An 18,587-nucleotide genomic window follows, 5' to 3' on the forward strand; every position below is an offset into this window, starting at 1 on the left:
TAATGTTGTCTTTTAACAGATGCATACAAATGAATATTGAGGTTAAAAAAAAAAAGGAATCATGCTATAGGTATGAATTCCATAATTTTCTTTGAAGGTGAATTTTTCTAATTTTTAAATGTATATATTTCAAGCAATGCTACTTAGCATGTAACACTTAATGACTTCCAAAGTTTTATTATACCAGTATAAAATCATCTATTTGGGTCCCATTTTATGTTTATCACCTTAAACTGATGTTTTTAAAAACTGTTTTGTTGTGATATAATTTACATATCATCAAATTCGCCTGTGTTAAGTGTACAATTTAATAATAATTTTACTCTATTTAAGGAGTTGTGCAACCATCAACAAAATCCAATTTTAAAACATTTCCATCATCCTAAGAAGAAACTTCACACCATCACTCTCCATTCCATCACCAGCCATAGACAATGAGTAATGCAGTTTCTGTCTCTTATTATCTGCCTTTTTCTTTTGGACATTTCATATAAATGAGCTCATACAACATGTAAGCTTGGCTTCTTTCACTGAACACAATATTTTTGAATTATGTCCACATTGTAGCATTTATCAGTATTTCCTGCCTTTTTTCTTGCCAACTAGCATTCCTTAAATTAAGTTTCACCTGGCGTGTATTTACTCATTTTTATATTTTTGCACTTAATACATCATGATGTTTTAGGTGCCTTATAAATAGCAAAAGATTAAAATTTGTATTTAACCACTTAACCACTGAATGTGTGAATAAAATTTCCCAGGAATTCAGAGGAGAATGGGATCAGGCAATGCTTCAACCAAGGGGCATCATCTGATCGTCAAGGAAAGGCAGAGTTTGAATGAGAAAAGACTCCGCTGAGGGGTGGAAGGAGATGGAGGCTATTTCATTTATTTATTTTTTTATTTATTTTATTTTTTTGGCAGGGTGGGGGATGAAGTTTTGCTCTTGTTGCCCAGGCTGGAGTGCAATGATGCCATCTCAGTTCATAGTAACCTCCGCCTCTTGGGTTCAAGCGATTCTCCTGCCTCAGCCTCCCAAGTAGCTGGGATTACAGGTGTGCGCCACCATGCCTGGCTAATTTTTGTATTTTTAGTAGAGACGGGGTTTCACCACATTGTTCAGGCTGGTCTTGAACTCCTGACCTCAGGTGATCTGCCCGCCTTGGCCTCCCAAAGTGCTGGGATTACAGGCATAAGCGACCACGCCCGACCGAAGATGGAGGCTATTTCAACATGAAACACTGGGCCAAACACTGAGTCTGAGCCAGCAGATCTTTTATTTAGGAGGCAAATGAAAATTGAAAGAAGACCAAGCTGAAAGTGGATAACTAGTTGTGTGACCTGAGAAAGTTCCCCAGTCAAGGTCTCCATTTCTCACCTGTGAAATCCAGGTGTTAAGTTCTCATCATCTCTAAGGTTCCTTCTGGTTCTAAAATTCTGTAGAGATTGGAACAAAATATGATAGTATTTTGAGTCATTAAAGAAAGCTGCAAGCATAGTTTCATTTTCACAGAATATTGTTGGTCATAGCGCTTGCTTTATTAAACATCAAGTCTTTGGGAATGCAATAGCTAACCGTAACACTAAAACTATGAAAAACAGGATTTATTTACAGCAGTATTTTTGACAGGAGCTCTTAGAAGGCCTTGTATAATAAAACAGAAATTTTATACATTAGTAATGTGTACAGTAGAAATTTGAAAGATATCCTAGGAGGAACCAAATTGTTAGATATATCTATAAAACAAGAATTAAAGGCTCTAGGAAGCTGTACTTATAAATAGCAGAAAAAAATAAGAATTTTTAAAAAATGATTCACTAAATGTAAAAATGAGAGATATTACAGAAAGAAGAATGAAGGAAAGAAATGAAACTTCCATCAAAATTTATCTAATAGTTTGGTTATACTGAAAATAAGGAAGTTTTAAAGTGTGGTAATCATCTATAGTTTTGTCTGAATAAGAATAAAATTAGAAAGATGTGAAACTTTGAACTTGCACTAAAGAACAACAGGTCTTCTTGCATGCATAATGATTGGTCTGCCCTAACTGCAGTAGTCTACAAAACCATAAATCATTATTATTTAGTACAAATAATTTTAAATCTTTAAAAGTATTTTATTGTCTGATATTTCTAAGAGTGCAATTTAAATCTACATTTATCTCTTTTTTTTTTTTTCATTTTTTAATATGAGACAGTGGTCTCACTGGGTTGCCCAGGCTTATCTCGAACTCCTAAACCCAAGGGATGCTCACACCTTAGTCTCCCAAGTAGCTGAGATTACAGACGTGCATCACCATGCTTGGCCCTAATTCTACATTTAAATTTAAATGCAGAGCATTCATGGCTTAGCTAAAGTAGCAGTCATCCCCAAGATTTTCTCCAGAGATTGTATCTAGGTGTATAAAATACTGGCCAGGTGCAGTGGCTCACTCCTATAATCCCGACACTTTGGGAAGCCTATGCAGGAGGATCACTTGAGACCAGGATTTGAAACCAGCCTGGGCCACACAGCCAGGTCCTGCCACTACAAAAAAATTAAAATAAAAATTAGCCAGATATAATGGCACGTGCTTGTAGTCCTGCTACTCAGGAGGCTGAAGCAGGAGGATCGCTTAAGCCCGAGAACTCAAGGCTGCAGTGAGCTATGATCACACCACTACACTCCAGCCTGGGTGACAGATCAAGACTCCATTTTTAAAAAAGAAACTAATAGATAAATAAATTTGTTAATTAAATCAATCTAAATTAAATTAAAATATTACTAAGTCCATGTGTACATTAATGGAAAAAACCACAATTACTTATGCATCAACATAATAAAAAGAATGATGTATTTTACATGTTCTCGCATTCTCTCCTGAACCATGCCTGGGAAGTCTGTAGTCAAAGTTGAACATGTTGTCATTTCACATTAAAATGTAGGTTATTGATTTTTCTTATTTCTTCCCACATTGTCACTGACCCATATCCTGTAAGGCAGCAAAAGAGCTTTGACATCAGAAGGTGGGTAAGGATAATAGAAAATCACTAATGTTTGGAAATTCTGTGCTGAAAAAGTGGATTGACCAACATGTAATTGGTTAATGGATAAATTCCAGGACTGGATAAGCTAGCATTTTATTCCGACACAAGTAAAACATTACACAAAGGAAGTGGATTCATTTTTTAAAAATCAGACATAGTTTTCCTATCCTAAAGCATATTTGCATCCGCTAGCAGACAAGTACAGGTAATTGCCTCCAGGTGTTTGCCTGCAGGAAGTCATTGAAATTCAGTGCTAGTAATGGCAGTTTTCTGCCCAGCAAAAACTAACCTACAGGAACCTCAGAGGCACAGGTATATATTAGAATAGCAATGCCAGCCCTCTGAAAGGCCATAGATTCAGAATGACCAGTTTAACAGGATACAGACTAAATAAAACAAGAATGAAGTTATGTTTTTTAACAATAAAAAAATTTAAGATTAAGAAAAATGTTTTTCTTCTGCTTTTAAAAAAATTTAAACATTACTTGTTTTTCTTACCTTTTTACTCATTGATGGTAACCGTCTAGCAATCATTTTTCTCCCAGACAAAATAGAAATTACAAGAACAATTACATTTTTCTTAAAGTTCTGTTTTTATGAAAGCTCATGTTCAAAAATAACTAATTATTATACAATAACCCAGGTATTTTTTCCACCGTAAATAGATACTCTAGGATATTTAAAGATGGCAGATTAACCATTAGCATTTAGCTCAATGCTACTGCTCAAATGACAATAATTTTTTTTTTGAAAGACACAGCATACAAAGACAAAATAAACAAGAATGGAGACAACAGCAACAGAAACTTGGAAGCTGGGAGGAGATCTGAGAAAGCTGTATTCTCAGCCAACTCCAGAGAGAGCTGAGAAGCAGACTGATTTTTTGTTTTGTTTTGTTTTTAATTTCAAGTACAAATCCAAGAATGAGCATCATCAGATATCTCTGGAAGTTCTGTTGCAAGTAGGGTTGCTGAAGAAGCAGCTGGCCCTTCTCATCTCCTCCCCACTTCATGAAACAGGTCAGCTACCCATCTTAGCAGAAGATCTAAGAGATTTATTTCCTGGAGACAGACACAGAGGGTTCAAACTAAAAAGTGGGCAGTTGAGCTTACACACTAAATGCAAAAACTCTTCATATTTCTTAACCTTTTCTAGGTTGGAACACCGTTTGCTAAGTATACACACTCTTGTGAGTGCATACACAAGCATACACAGACACATATTCCCTAGGCAGACGAATAGAAGTCTTCTCTGGGGAATTTGACCAGCCCAATAGAAAAGATCTGAAAATATTGCCAATGAGGGCTCCAGTAGGTAGGCCACTATACAGTGAAGTCCCTGGTCAATAACTAGTCACACACTCCTCCTCCAGTTGGCTTTTTTTTTTTTTTTTTGAGACCGAGCCGGCTCTGTTGCCCAGGCTGAAGTGCAGTGGCACGATCTTGGCTCACTGCAACCTCCGTCTCCCGGATTCAAGCAATTCTCCTGTCTCAGCCTCTTGAGTAGCTGGGACTACAGGTGTGTGCCACCACGCCCGGCTAATTCTTGTAGTTTTAGTAGAGATGGGGTTTCACCATTGGTCAGGCTGGTCTCAAACTCCTGACCCCAGGTGATCCACCCACCTCGGCCTCCCATAATGCTGGGATTACAGGCATGAGCTACCACACCTGGCCTCTAATCGGCTTTTAGTGCACGCATGCCTAGTAGGAGTAGCCACACAAGGATTACTAGGATGGGATTCTAATATGGGAGACACGGAAACAAACAGTCAGGGAAAAAAGCAATGAGAGAAAACAGAACCTGGAGGGGAGGATAACATTTGAAAATGATCCTTAATACGTTCAGATAAGATATTGCATGTAAAAGACAAGAAAAGGGTGCTATTTTAGAAAAAGAATATTTTGAGGAAGAAGAACTTTAAAATAATTTAAAATAGAATTGTGAAAGTAAAAAAAGCAATAGAAGAGTTGGAAGATAAATTAGAGGAAATCTTCTAAAAGCAGAGCAAAAATAAAAAATAAGGGATAAAAGATAAGAAAAAAATACAGGATATGTCCAGCAGGTCCAACATCTATATGATAGGAGTTCCACAGAGAGACAACTCAAGAAATAGAGAATAGGAAATCATCAGTGAAACAATCCAAAAACATTTCCCCCAAATGAAAGAACATGAGTTTTTACATCAAAATAAACCACACAGATCCAGCACCAGAAATAATTTAAAAACCAACATTAAGGCCGGGCACAGTGGCTTATGCCTGGGAGGCCAAGGTGGGCGGATCATGAGGTCAGGAGATCGAGACCATCCCAGCTAATGAGGTGAAACCCCATCTCTTCAGAAAAATACAAAAAAAAAAAAAAAAAATTAGCTGGGCTTGGCGGTGGGTGCCTGTAGTCCCAGCTACTTGGGAGGCTGAGTCAGGAGAATGGCATGAACCCGGGAGGCGGAGCTTGCAGTGAGCCGAGATCACACCACTGTACTCCAGCCTGGATGACAGAGCGAGACTCCGTCTCAAAAAACAAAAAACAAACAAAAAAGCCCGCCAACATTAAGACACATCATTAGGACATTTTTGAAACTCTGAGATGAAGAGAATATATTGTGAGCTTCTAGAAAGAACAGATTTTATAAGAAGAATCAAGATTCATAGTGACTTGATATTTCATAGTAGAAATATTGGAAGCTAGAAGACAATGAATTTAATGCCTTCAAAATTATGTGGAAAAATTCATTTTATTCTAGAATTCTCTATCCAGCCAATCTATAAATTAGGCATGAAGGTAGAATAAAGACATTCTCCAATTTCCAAGACCTCAAAATGTTTTGTTTGCTGTGGACTCTTTGTTAGGAAGCCCTAGAGTATGGGACCACCTAAAATGAGGGAATAATCTCAGAAAGAAGGAAGGGATGGGATCTGGGAAATTGTGACCCACTTGAGAAATGGGAGAAGTCAACCCCAGGGATGATGGTGAAAGGGATCCCATAAACACCGCTGAGTCAGGCCTAGGGTGTGACTCGAGAATACAGGTCAGAAAGCTCTAGGGGAGAGCTATTGGATAGGACCCAATTAATACTGTATTAGGTTAGTTTGAATGTGTTGAGATGACATTTACTGATCTTAGGTTGAATTACTAAGTACAGTCATGTGTTTTTTAATGACAGGAATACATTTTGATAAATGTGTCATTAGGCCGTTTTGTTCTGCTAACATCATGGAGTGTCCTTGGTAGAGCCTACTACACACCTAGGCTGTATGTGACAGCCTATGGCTCCTAGACTACAAATCTGGACAGCATGTCACTGTACTGAATACCCTAGGCAACTGGAACGCAAGGGTAAGTATTTGTGTATCTAAACCTGTCTAATCAAACACAAGGTGCAGTAAGAATATGGTATAAAAGGATTTTTTGTTGTTGTTGTTGTTGTTTGTATTTGTTTTTTTTAAGACGGAGTCTTGCTCTGTCGCCCAGGCCGGGGGTGCAGTGATGCAATCTCAGCTCACTGCAACCTCTGCCTCCCGGGTTCAAGTGATTCTTTTGCCTCAGCCTCCTAAGTAACTTGAATTACAGGCGTGAGCCACAATGCCCAGCTAATTTTTTGTAGTTTTAGTAGAGACAGGGTTTCACCATGTTAGCCAGGACGGTCTCCATCTCCTGACCTCGTGATCCACTTACCTCCGCCTCCCAAAGTGCTGGGATTACAAGCGTGAGCCACCGCGCCTGGCCAATATAAAAGGTTTTAAAAATGATACACCTAGATAGAGCTCTTCCCATGAATGGAGCTCACAGGACTGGAAGTTGCTCTGCGTGAGTCAGTGAATGATGGTGAGTGACCGTGAAGGCTTAGGACATCCCTGTACCCTACTTCAGACCTTTACAAACACTGGACATTTAGGCTACACTAAATTCATTTTTTAAAATTTTCTTTCCTCAGTAATAAATTAACCTGAGCTTACTGTAACTTTTTAACTTTATAAACCTTTTAATTTTTTTTAACTTTTTGACTCTTTTGGAGTAACACTTAGCTTAAAATCCAAACACATTGTACAGCTGTACAAAATATTTTCTTTCTTTGTATTTTATAAACTTTTTTCTATTTTTATTTTTTACTTTTTAAACTTTTTTGGTACAAACTAAGACATAAACACACACATTGGCCTTGGCCTGCACACACACGCGATCATCAAGACATTACTAGGTGGTAGGAATTGTTCAGCTTCTTTACAATCTGATGGGACCACTGTCGTATATGCTGTCTGTTGTTGCCTGAAATGTCATTGTGTGGTGTACAGAGAAAGCCAAGCAGATACACAAACTAAGCAATGATGCTCTTTATGGAAGCACAAAAAGGGAAAAATACTCACAGCGTATCGTACGGCTTAGCTGTGAATAGTATTCTTAGTCTTGGTGATAATGGACCTGTAAACACCGACTGTTGCCCCAACCAAAGCAATAATTTACATGGGGCACTGGGGGACAGCAATGTAACTGTGTGTGCTTGGGAACAGAGGGAGTGGCACAAAAAGAGAGCTAAAGCTCACATTTCGGAGTGAGAAGGCAATAGATAATCTAAAATTGAAAAGTCAAAAATTACACTTTATTTAGAGATGCAAATGTAAATATTAAACAATTGGTAAAAGAGTTGAAAATATTTTTGTCTAGGGAGTGGGAAATAGTGACAGCAGAGATAGCAAGAAACAGCATTTTTTTCATAATGTGCCATAAAACAATCTGACTCTTTAAACTCTGATGAAATATTATACATTGATGTAAATGAAAAACAAAAGAAAACATTGAGATGAAAAGATATACTCCTAAAATCTTTGGGTGAACCATTTTAGGTGATATGGCTAAGGTAGATAACTTATCTGATAATGATTATACCTTTCTACTTGTTAATTCATTCATAGGGTTGTGTGAATAAACATTTATTGAATTATTACCACATGCAAAGTTCCATGGGAAAGGTAAATATGGAAGGAATATACCATGATTTTCTTCCTTACATTGCTTGCAAGTGAACATGACATATATTTAAAATATGTTTTGTGTGCTTATGTCAATAAATAAAAAAGAACTAGGGCAGAGAGAAAGGATAGTACATACATACAACAGTATAAGAGAAACAAGATCCAGAAGTCCGCTTGTTGAATATGGAAATTTGTAGACCAGATAGCTGGGACCAACATTAAGAAAACTATGAAGATAAGAAGTGTCTCAGCATGACTGGATGGTTGCAATTCATTAATTATAATGAAGAACAAAGAATAAGAATGTTAACTCCAAGAGAGCAGGCATCTTATTGCCTAGAATATGCCTTATTCACCATTCCCAATACTAGAACATTGCCTGGTATATAACAGATATTCAATAAACATTTGCCCAATGAATGGATGGGTAAGATTGTAAAGATAGTTAGAGATTGATAACAAAGGGCTTTGAATTCCATGTTAAATTTAGAATTTAGACTGTAAGTAAATAGGAAAATATTTGAGGAGAAGATTGTGATGGTTCTAATTTGGACAGCTGAGTTTAGGACAGGTTGGAAGCTTGTGAGGTGTCGGGTCAGTTAGAAAGAAATGAAAAATAAAGGCGGCCAGGTGCGGTGGCTCACGCTTGTAATCCCAGCACTTTGGGAGGCTGAGGCGGACGGATAACAAGGTCAGGAGATCGAGATCATCCTGGCTAACACGGTGAAACCCCGTCTCTACTAAAAATACAAAAATTAGCCAGGCGTGGCAGCGTGCGCCTGTAGTCCCAGTTGCTGGGGAGGCTGAGGCAGGAGAATGACTTGAACCCGTGAGGCGGAGCTTGCAGTGAGCCAAGATCTCACCACTGCACACTCCAGCCTGGATGACAGAGCGAGATTTCATCTCAAAAAAAAAAAAAAAAAAAAAAAAAAGAAAGGCCTGAGTTGTATCGTTGTATCCATTAACCACTAAATTAGAAAGGAAGAAACAGACCACTTACTGCAGAAGCAAGCCATGATTTTATGGAAGTGTAGTAAATTTGAAGTCAGAAAAAATTGAGTTAAATCCTGTCTCTGTCATGTAATGGGTGTGGAGATCTGGACAAGTCCTAGGACATCTTCTATGAGCATCAGTTTCCTCAGTAAAATCAGGAATACTTTTTGCAAATACTTCACCTGTTGTCTAAAGGGTATTGTCAAGGATATGTCAATATGTTAAGGCAGGATAAATTGATGTGAGGATAAAAGAAGAGAGAAGTGCAAGAGAGACATAACACATAGCCAGGAGTGGAGCTTAAAATCCACCATGATACACAAAGTTATGTGAAAGCATTTTGGAAAATGAAGAGTTATACAAACGTTCAATGTGGTTGACTTATGACATTTCTGATGTAGTGGAAGCTTGAAAGAATGACTACTGTGCCAGAGGAAAGGGCATTACGTTGATGCAGAGAGAATGGGGGCTATTAGAGATTAAGCTTTTAAGAAGTTTGGAGGTCAAGAGACAACTGAAAAGGCAACTAATATCTAAAAAGGTGAAGTTCGTGATTATGTTTTATATTCTCAAAGTATTTGATGAAAATATTCACCAATCTTTGAAGTAGAACCAACCAAACCACAGATTCTTTAACCTAGAGTGGACGTTAGTGAGCAGTTCTAACGCAGACACTTTGCAGGTAGGAAGTAAAACCCAATGAGGTGTCAATGTTAGCAGTAGAAGGTACCACTTATCAATATTTCTCAACAGGAACAAAACAAACAAACACATTTAAAAACCCTAGATACAATAATCAGTAGACTATGGATCTCATTTCCCTGGAAGGACGGTTCATGGATAACATGTAGAGTTGATTAGTAATTAATGAATAAAGGAGACGTAAGGGAAGGAAAGGCTGTATGTATAAGATAGAATTGTGTGTTCTAAACAATTTAGACCAGAAAATGGAAACCTAGAAAAAGTGAAACGATAGCAGTTAAAGGGACAGGCATAATTGATTACCTGGGAGTATGTCAATTTTATTTTATTTTTTATTTTTATTTTTTCGAGACAGGGTCTCACTCTGTCACCCAGGCTGGAGTGCAGTGGCGTGATCACAGCTCACTGCAGCCTTGACCTCCCTGGGCTCAGGTGATGCTTTCACCTCAGCCTCCTGGGTAGCTGGCACTACAAACACCTCTGGCTAATTTTTGTATTTTTTGTAGAGATGAGGTTTCACCATGTCGCCCAGGCTGGTCTCCAACTCCTGGGCTCAAGTAATCCACTCACCTCGGCTTCCCAAAGTGCCAGGATTACAGGTACAAGCCACCGCACCCAGCCTGCCAATTTTATTTGAGCCTCGTGGATCACTTCATGAAGTGCTCCTAGAAACGGTACAATTCACCTAGATCTTAGAGAGAATGGCTTAGAGCATTTGGATGAGCAAAGAGGAGGAAAGCAAGCCTTCTGTGCAATGATGGTGACTGAAACAGAAATATGTAGAAAGGAAGCACCAAACTTACTGCAGGAACAGTGAGTGAAGCTGTTTAGCTGGAGTGAAGGCTTCATTTAGGGAAGCAAGTAAGCACAATGTTTTCAGGTGATTGCTTGCATCATATAGAGGTTTAAAGACCAGCTAGGGAATGTGTATCTTGTAGTCAGAGGGAAGTGACTCGGTTTCTTCAGTGCGGGAGTTACATGATGGCAGCATTCTTTTTAGGAGATAATTAGGGTGGTATGCCTGATTAAGAGAAGCTAGGAATGTTTGGACTCTAGCCCTATCTTTTCCAAGTTGATGTCATGGTAGACAACTGCATTCTCTCCCCAGACACTCTTAGATGTTAATATTGGCGACACTGGAAGAATCTGTTGAGTAGTTTTTATGAAATGTAATACGAGATATACTTGCTTTTCACCTTCAGCAATTTTTTCAAAGAAGAGCGAGGAAAAGTTTTAAAATATGTCACATTGGACCTCTACATTTTAGAGTCATAATAATAAAATCTCACATTTTCTAAATGAAATAAAGCAATGAGTTAGAATTGAGAAAATAGGCAGGAAGGCCTTGGTTAAGGCAAAAACAGAGGGATTATAAAAATGTTTTGGGGAATGATGTCAGAATTGTAGGTAATGGGTGGTTGTAAAGAGATAATTCTGATTTTAATCAGTCAGATCATCTATATTCAAGAAGCCAGGTGTCAGGGCAATATAAACTAGAGGAAAGAGAGAGTGTGTAGTAATTTTCATCCAGTGAAATCAAAGCCACTCTAACTATCAATATTTATAGAAGTAATTGTAAGTGAATTTAGGAGGGTAGATATCTAATTCACCATCTTCATAGCATCTAGAAAAATATTGTCCTGGGCTTAACATAAGTCATTCACTTCAAATTAAGAAGCAAAGAAGAAAAAAGAAAATAGAGCAGTAGAATGGCAAGTAGTTACAAGTATGTAAATAAAAGCTTGCTTAAAAAGAAATCCAGTTACTAATCAGTGAAAAACAAAAGGAAGATATAATGAAGAGACATAGAAGAATAAATAAAGGAGACATTACACATAGTGGAAGGATACAAAGCAAAGGAGCTATTTAGATACTCACAGCGACAGATGCTTCCAGATTACTTAATAAGCACTCATTGCTCTTTTGCAAAGTATTCCTAAGGAGTAGGTTATTATCGCCCCATTTTACAGGTGGGGACACTGTCAAATGTCATTTGGTATTTTTGCATATTAAACTTAGGTTGCTAATTAGCAATGTATCTGAGATGGAATTTTGCAGTGGTAAGAAACATTAATATTTCTTTGTTTTCAGGACCTCCAGTGTAACTTAGAAGAATCGTTCCTTTGACGTATCTGCTATGCAACTGGTCAATATTGCATGATGACTTCTCAATATTACTATTGATTTAGGCTACCAGGAAAAATCAAGCTTGCTTCAAGGAGATTTTAGTGCAAGAAATCCATATTATTTGACACTTGCTATTATTTCTGCAGCATCCCAGAATTTCTCATTTAAATACTGCCCAATAGTATTCTGGCTTTCTTTGCATTGTGAACACAGGCTTTCTTTGCATTGTGAACACAGACACAAAATGTTTTGTTGTAATTTATTGCAGAATGGCAGTTTGGCCTTTGGGGAATATGAATCATGGGTCACTGTCATAAAACAACTTATGTTTGGAAACTTTTTTGAATAACAATTGATTTGGGACAAGACTTTTTTTCCCTTAATAAGAAATTAGGAGCTTTCTTAATAAGAAATATCATTAGAGTTTTCCATTTTAAATTGTGTGAATTTGTTTTCACTGTATGAAACTGGATACAAGATAATCAGTTGCTCAGACTAGATACCAAAAGGAATAGTTATTAAGACAGTAGAAAAATCTTTTTGAAGAACATTCATAGGGTAGCCATCCTACTTCCCCAAATCAAACCTGAGGCAATAGAAAACTACGCTTTTAGAATAATAAAAATAGCAGAAAACTCCCGTGAGAGAATGTCTGATTTACCTTTCTGGAAATCACTTTATTTTGTTCCAGACGGGTGGACTATGGAACTTTCTGAGAGAACATGGTTACAAAACTGTTGTGTGATCAAAGCTCCGGAGGGAGGGACTGTTTTGACTCTCTTGTTACTATGTGAGGGATGGAATTTTGCAACCAGAAGGTTCCACAACAGTTGGAAACGACAGTTGTATGAGTAGCGAGCCGAAGACAAATGTGTGTGTCCTGTTACTCCTGCTCTGAGAACTACACACTGCCGCCGTGCCAAGATTTCCTGCTTGCATCAATATTTTTTATAATTACCGAACCTCATGTGCATAACCCATTAGTAGCAAAAAAAATCTTACAAGTAACATCTACACTGTCTTTAGGTTAGACAGCCATCTGGCTAGCTGATATGCACTACACACACACACACACACACACGCACACACACAGATAGCCTTATTTAGATGCCTTATTATAATGCTAGTTCCATTTTCAATCATCTACCATAAATCAAGCTCCACCTCCTTTGGCAGAAATTAAAACAGCTGAAATTTAAAAAGCACTTAGAACATGTTAAAGCTCACCATAGGCTATTCTCATCCTGTTATTAGTGGCTTACTCTTATCTTCCATTCTCTGGCTCATCTCTCTCACCTGTGAATTCATGTCCCTTTCATTTTCCTCAGCTTCCAGAAAGTCCGTTTTATCTATTGCCCTTTCTCCAACTTTTCCCAAGTTGGACTTTGACTCTAGACTCGTGGGTTCCTTTATATCGATGTCCAGAGACATTTTGGCACAATAGGAACTGCCATGAAAAGGAGATGCCAATACATTCAAAACTGGAAATTTAATCGTGTGCTTTTACAAACGAAATAGCATGGAATAGTATAGCAGAAAGTTTAGGGAAGGGAAAAAATGAGTGGTTTAAGTGTTGTTTACCAGAAACAATTCATCTGCAAAATTTCATCCAATGAGCAGGCATTTGGAGGAAGCTTCTTATGTTGGCAACATATTTACAGAGTCAGAAGCTGGTGAGTTTGAGATCTGGTAAGGTTTGGGGAAATAGATGTTAATGTAGGAGGTAGATATTGGGAACTGAGATGTGTTTGCAAAAAAAAGGGGTACTTGTAAAGCTAGTGGAGGTGAAGTTGTGGTGTTGGGAGTTCATTAACAACAAGGAAAGGTTACTTATAATTAATGATTTAGATGGGAAATTTGAAATGCTTTAGAATTGTGTGGAATGCTGTCCTGTAGTCTGGTCCAGGTGCCCAGTATACCCATCTACTGAGGCTGAAATCCCATAAATATAGACATATAAACACAACCCTTATTAAAATATATGTACATACATAAACATATAATATAGGTGTGTGCATATATGTGTGTATGTGTGTATATATACACAAAGTTTCTATATATATATATAAAACAGTTTCAAGTTTCATTTATAAAATATATTTCAAGACACACAGTGGATGCCTGAAACCTCAGATAGTACCAAAACCTCTCTCTCTCTCTCTCTCTCTCTCTCTCTCTCTCTCTATATATATATATATATATATATATATATACTGTTTTTTGATTTCTTTTTATTTCTTGAGACAAAGTCTCGCTCTGTCGCCCAGGCTGGAGTGCAGTGGCATGATCTTGGCTCACCGCAACCTCCGCCTCCTGGGTTCAAGCAATTCTCCTGCCTCAGCCTCCCGAGTAGCTGGGATTACAGGTGTGCACCACTGCATCTGGCTAATTTTTTTGTATTTTTAGTGGAGATAGGGTTTCACCATATTGGCCAGGCTGGTCTTGAACTCCTGACCTCAGGTGATCTGCCTGTTCGGCCTCCCAAAGTGCTAGGATTATAGGCATGAGCCACTGTGCCCGGCCCATATATACTGTTTTTTTCTATACATACATAGCTATGATAAAGTTTAATTTAAAAAGTAGACACAGTTATAAATTAGCAATAACTAACACTAGAACAATTGTAACAATATACTGTAATAAAAGTCAGATATGAATATGGTCTCTCTCTCTCTCTCTCTTAAAATACTGTAATATTTTAGGACCGTGGTTAATGGTGGGTAATTGAAACTATAGAAAGGTGAATTATACATAGATGTGTGCATGTATTTTTTTCATATGTACATATATAATTTTTTTTAAACCTGAAATCAGGTTGTAGTAGACAGGCCATCAGGGTGGGAACTGAACCTGAAAGAAGAGAAAGGGAGCTTAAGGAAAAACACTATTTGTTTCATAACTGTGTTTAGGTCATACCTGCTTTTCCAGATCCCAGCCTGCCACAAATGAGAATATAAAAGAAATCTCAGACTTACCGGGTGGTGGGGTAGCCTAGGGATTTAGGATGTGGTCTTCTCTGCAGACAATCAGGGTCCCTGTGAGGCCAACTCTAGTTGTACCTTTGGCTTGGTACTTAACTCAAGCCTGAGTTCCTTCATCAGTAACACATGGGTAATGGTGTCTGTAGCAGCAGGTTATTGGTGCTTTTAAAAAATAAACTTCATTTTGGAATAATTTTAGCTTTACAGAAAATTTATAAAGATTGTACAGAGAGCCCTGTACATATGCCCTTACTGTTTACTCATTGTTAACATCTTACATTACCAGGATACATTTGTCAAAAATAAGAAATTGACATTGGGACATTACTATTAACTACACTCCAGACTTTATCTGGATGTCAACAGTTTTTCCATTAATGTCTTCTCTCTATTCCAGGATCCCATCGAGGATCGTGTTAGATTTGGTTGTCAGGTCCTCTCGGGATAAGTCTCCAGAGACTTATTTCAAGGTTTAAAGCATAACACATGTAAAGCACACTTAGTCTGGTGCGAAACATGTAATAAAGCATTGGTCAACACTGAGGGATCATTGTAACTATGTGATAGGCACTGTTTCAGCACTTTCCAAACACCAATTCATCTAATATTCACAGCTATTCTGTGAAGACTCCAATTGCATTTACTTTACAGATCAGAAAATGGAGGCACAGGAAGGTCAAAAAAATAGCCCCAAATTATGCAGCTGGCAGATCTGGGCTTCAACCCAGGCTTGCTGGCTCTTAAGCCCATGCTTTTAGTCACGATGTTGCCTCTTTGTATGTGCATAATATATACTCTTTATTAGTAGGAGACTCTGGAACTGGTAAATTGTCTCTAAGGCAGAAGAATATTACTAAGTAGTTCTCTGTTAGTTACTGAAAATATGCCTGATTTTTAACTCTCTTTAAATAAAATAGTATAGCAACTCAGAAAAAGTAAGGAATGCGGATTGAATAAGCCAGAAGTACATGTTTCATAGTTTTTCTTATAAATCACTTTTTTGAACCCTTACTCTGCCATATTTTTTCTTAATTTCTTTTTTTTCTTTTTTTTGGAGAGAGGGTCTCGTTCTGTAGCCCAGGCTGGAGTGCAGTGGTGCGATCACAGCTCATTGCAGCCTTGATTTCCCGGGCTCAAGGGATCCTCCCAACTCAGCCTCCTAAGCAGCTGGAACTACAGGTGCACGCCACCATGCCTGGCTAATTTTTTGTATTTTTTTTAGAGACAGGGTTACCCCATGTTGCCCAGGCTGGTCTCAAACTCCTGGCTCAAGCAATCGGCCCCTCTTAGACTCCCAAAGTGCAGCGATTACAGGCGTCAACTATTGTGCCTGGCGTTTTCTTAATTTTATACACATATATTCACTCTTTCCCTCTCTCCTTCCCTCCCTCCCTTCTTTCTTTCCATCCATACTACATGTTTAAGCCATGGAACCTCTATCAAAACTACAGCAGAGAAGAAACTTTTTTAAAAAATCTAGGAATGAAGATTAAGAGCAAGCAAAAGGCAATGGAGTTTCTGGTGACAATTACGAAAGGCATAAAAGGGGAAGGATTTGGGAGCAGGAAGAAAGGGAGAGGGAGGATGGACTGGGAGCTCTCTAGTCAAGCTCTGCCAGGAACCACCTGGTGATGCTGTCATTTATTTCACATGACTACTCCTTATATTGGCTTCCCAGTCTATAAAATGAGCAGATCCCCTTTAACTCTGTTATATATAATAACTTTGAGTCCAGAAATTTTAAAAAGGATGTTTAAGGAAAAATGAAAAAGCAAGAAAGCAGTTAAGTTGATATGAAAGGCTTAGCAACTAAACTGGAAGGTGAGCAGGCCTCAAACTACAACATTCATTCAACATACATTTATTTCAGCACTGTTCTAGGTGCTGGGGAGACAGAGAGGAACAAAGCGTGGCCACTACACTCACGGCCCTCATAGTCTAGTGGAGGGTTGAGAGATAATAAACATGGAAACCAATAAGATAAGTGTAAACTGTGCGATTTTATAAAGGAAATTAATGGAAGGATGAGGCGGAGACTATGGGGTAGGGGAGGGGGTATCCACACTTGAGATAGGACAAATCATGTTTAATTTACCTGTGTTCAGATTGTGATTACAATGGGGAAAATAAGACCCTTAAATCCTTTGGCAATCGACAAAATCACTTTATTTATAGCGCAATAAAGGTGTGCACCAAGACGGCTTTCCACAAGAAGTTTGAGAACCATTTTACTAAAAATGTGAAAGAATATTTACACAACAAGTTATTTAGGAGTAATTCTTCATGGAAATAAGAAAGTCTAGAATGAAGTCCTTCAGCTCCTCCTCAAGCAACTGACAAGCCCCTTTCCTAGGCTGGCATCAACTCTATCTACAATTCTATGTAAATATACTCTTGGTATCTGCTACGGAACTGATTTGTTCCCCCAGCATGCCAATTGACATGTTGAAGCCCTAACCCCCAATGTGACTGTATCTGGAGATAGAGTCTTTAGGAGGTAATTAAGGTTAAATTAGGTAATAAGGGTGGGGTCCTGATCTAATGGGATTAGCGACCTTAAAAGAAGAGACACCAAAGAGCCAGTGTGCGCATTCTCTCTCTCCCTCTCTCTCTCTTTTTCCCTCCCTCTCTCTGTACATGCACTACATCTGGGAAAGGCCATGTGAGGACACAGAGAGAAGGTGGCAGTCTACAAGCCAAGAAGAGAGGCCTCAGAGAAAGCCAACCTTGCCGATGCCTTGATCTTGAACTCCCAGCCTCTAGAACTGTGGGACACTGTATTAGCTCAGGGCCCACTGTAATAAAAATACCACCTTGTTAGATTACAGATAGGGTTGGGTCATTTTCATTGAATGCTATTCTTCTTCTAGGGTTCCTCAGTATGCCACTTGTGGACATAGCTTATGAGGAATTCTTTCAGGAACTGCAAGTATCAATCACATCTAGTTTTCTTTCCCCTCTTTACAGATAGTACACCAAATAATACCCATTAAACTGTCATTACTTGTCATTGAAAGAGAGGCTTTTCAATGACTCCTACAGGTAACAGTATCAGTACTGGCATAAATGTGAATTAAATCATCTTTCTAAAAACTAGACATGGCTAAAATTGAAGACATTTTATCTGCTTTCCCCTAAGCCTCACACCATGCCAGGCTGACCGTCATTTTCATGACACATTGAAATTTGAAAAACTTTTTAAAATTCCCTTTTCTTATTTGCTCCATTGATGTAGAATATTATACAGTTATTGAAATCTGGTTTTCACAAAATATAATCTTTAAACTTTGAGCATCTGAATATTTTCTTGATCCCTATCATAGCTCTATCATTTACCAGCTCTGTAGCTCCTGGAAGACTATGTAGCATTTCTAAGCCTCTGTTGCTTCATCTACAGTGTGGGTTTATGGCAGGGATTCAATGAGTTCATATAGGAAAACATGGCAAGTCGCAAGCTCTCGATAACTGTTGATTACTACCACTACCATTATTACAACTGCTAATGTTACTGCGGTTTTTGTAACCAGCCTCCGTATCGATCCTAAATCCATCAGTAACAATAACTGTCCTTAAAAAGACCATTCTCAGGCCAGATGTCTCCAAACGGCTACCAACTGTTTGTAATATCATGTCTTAATTCCTTCCAAATGATGACTGAGTAAGCTCTTCTCTGGTTGCCTGTTGCCTGCCCATTCTATCTTCCTAGTTCATTACCAGAGAACCCATCCTTCCCATTGGCCCTGGGGCAATCCAGGTGTACACCTCTCATCTGAGTGTGTGTGTGTAT

At 38.3% G+C, this 18,587-nt stretch overlaps 1 long non-coding RNA gene across 1 annotated transcript; it reads right to left on the bottom strand.

Annotated features, from left to right (window-relative positions):
* Positions 1-1,261: 1,261 nt before the first annotated feature.
* Positions 1,262-12,565, bottom strand: LOC105546463. Its single transcript, XR_001007100.1, has 3 exons — positions 12,481-12,565; positions 2,843-2,972; positions 1,262-1,437 (listed from the first exon to the last, which is right to left on the bottom strand). It is a non-coding gene; the product is annotated as an uncharacterized LOC105546463 (long non-coding RNA).
* Between the last annotated feature and the right edge of the window lie 6,022 nt (positions 12,566-18,587).

The sequence above is a fragment of the Mandrillus leucophaeus genome, unplaced genomic scaffold (assembly GCF_000951045.1).
Source record: "Mandrillus leucophaeus isolate KB7577 unplaced genomic scaffold, Mleu.le_1.0 Scaffold36, whole genome shotgun sequence".
NCBI lineage: Eukaryota > Metazoa > Chordata > Mammalia > Primates > Cercopithecidae > Mandrillus > Mandrillus leucophaeus.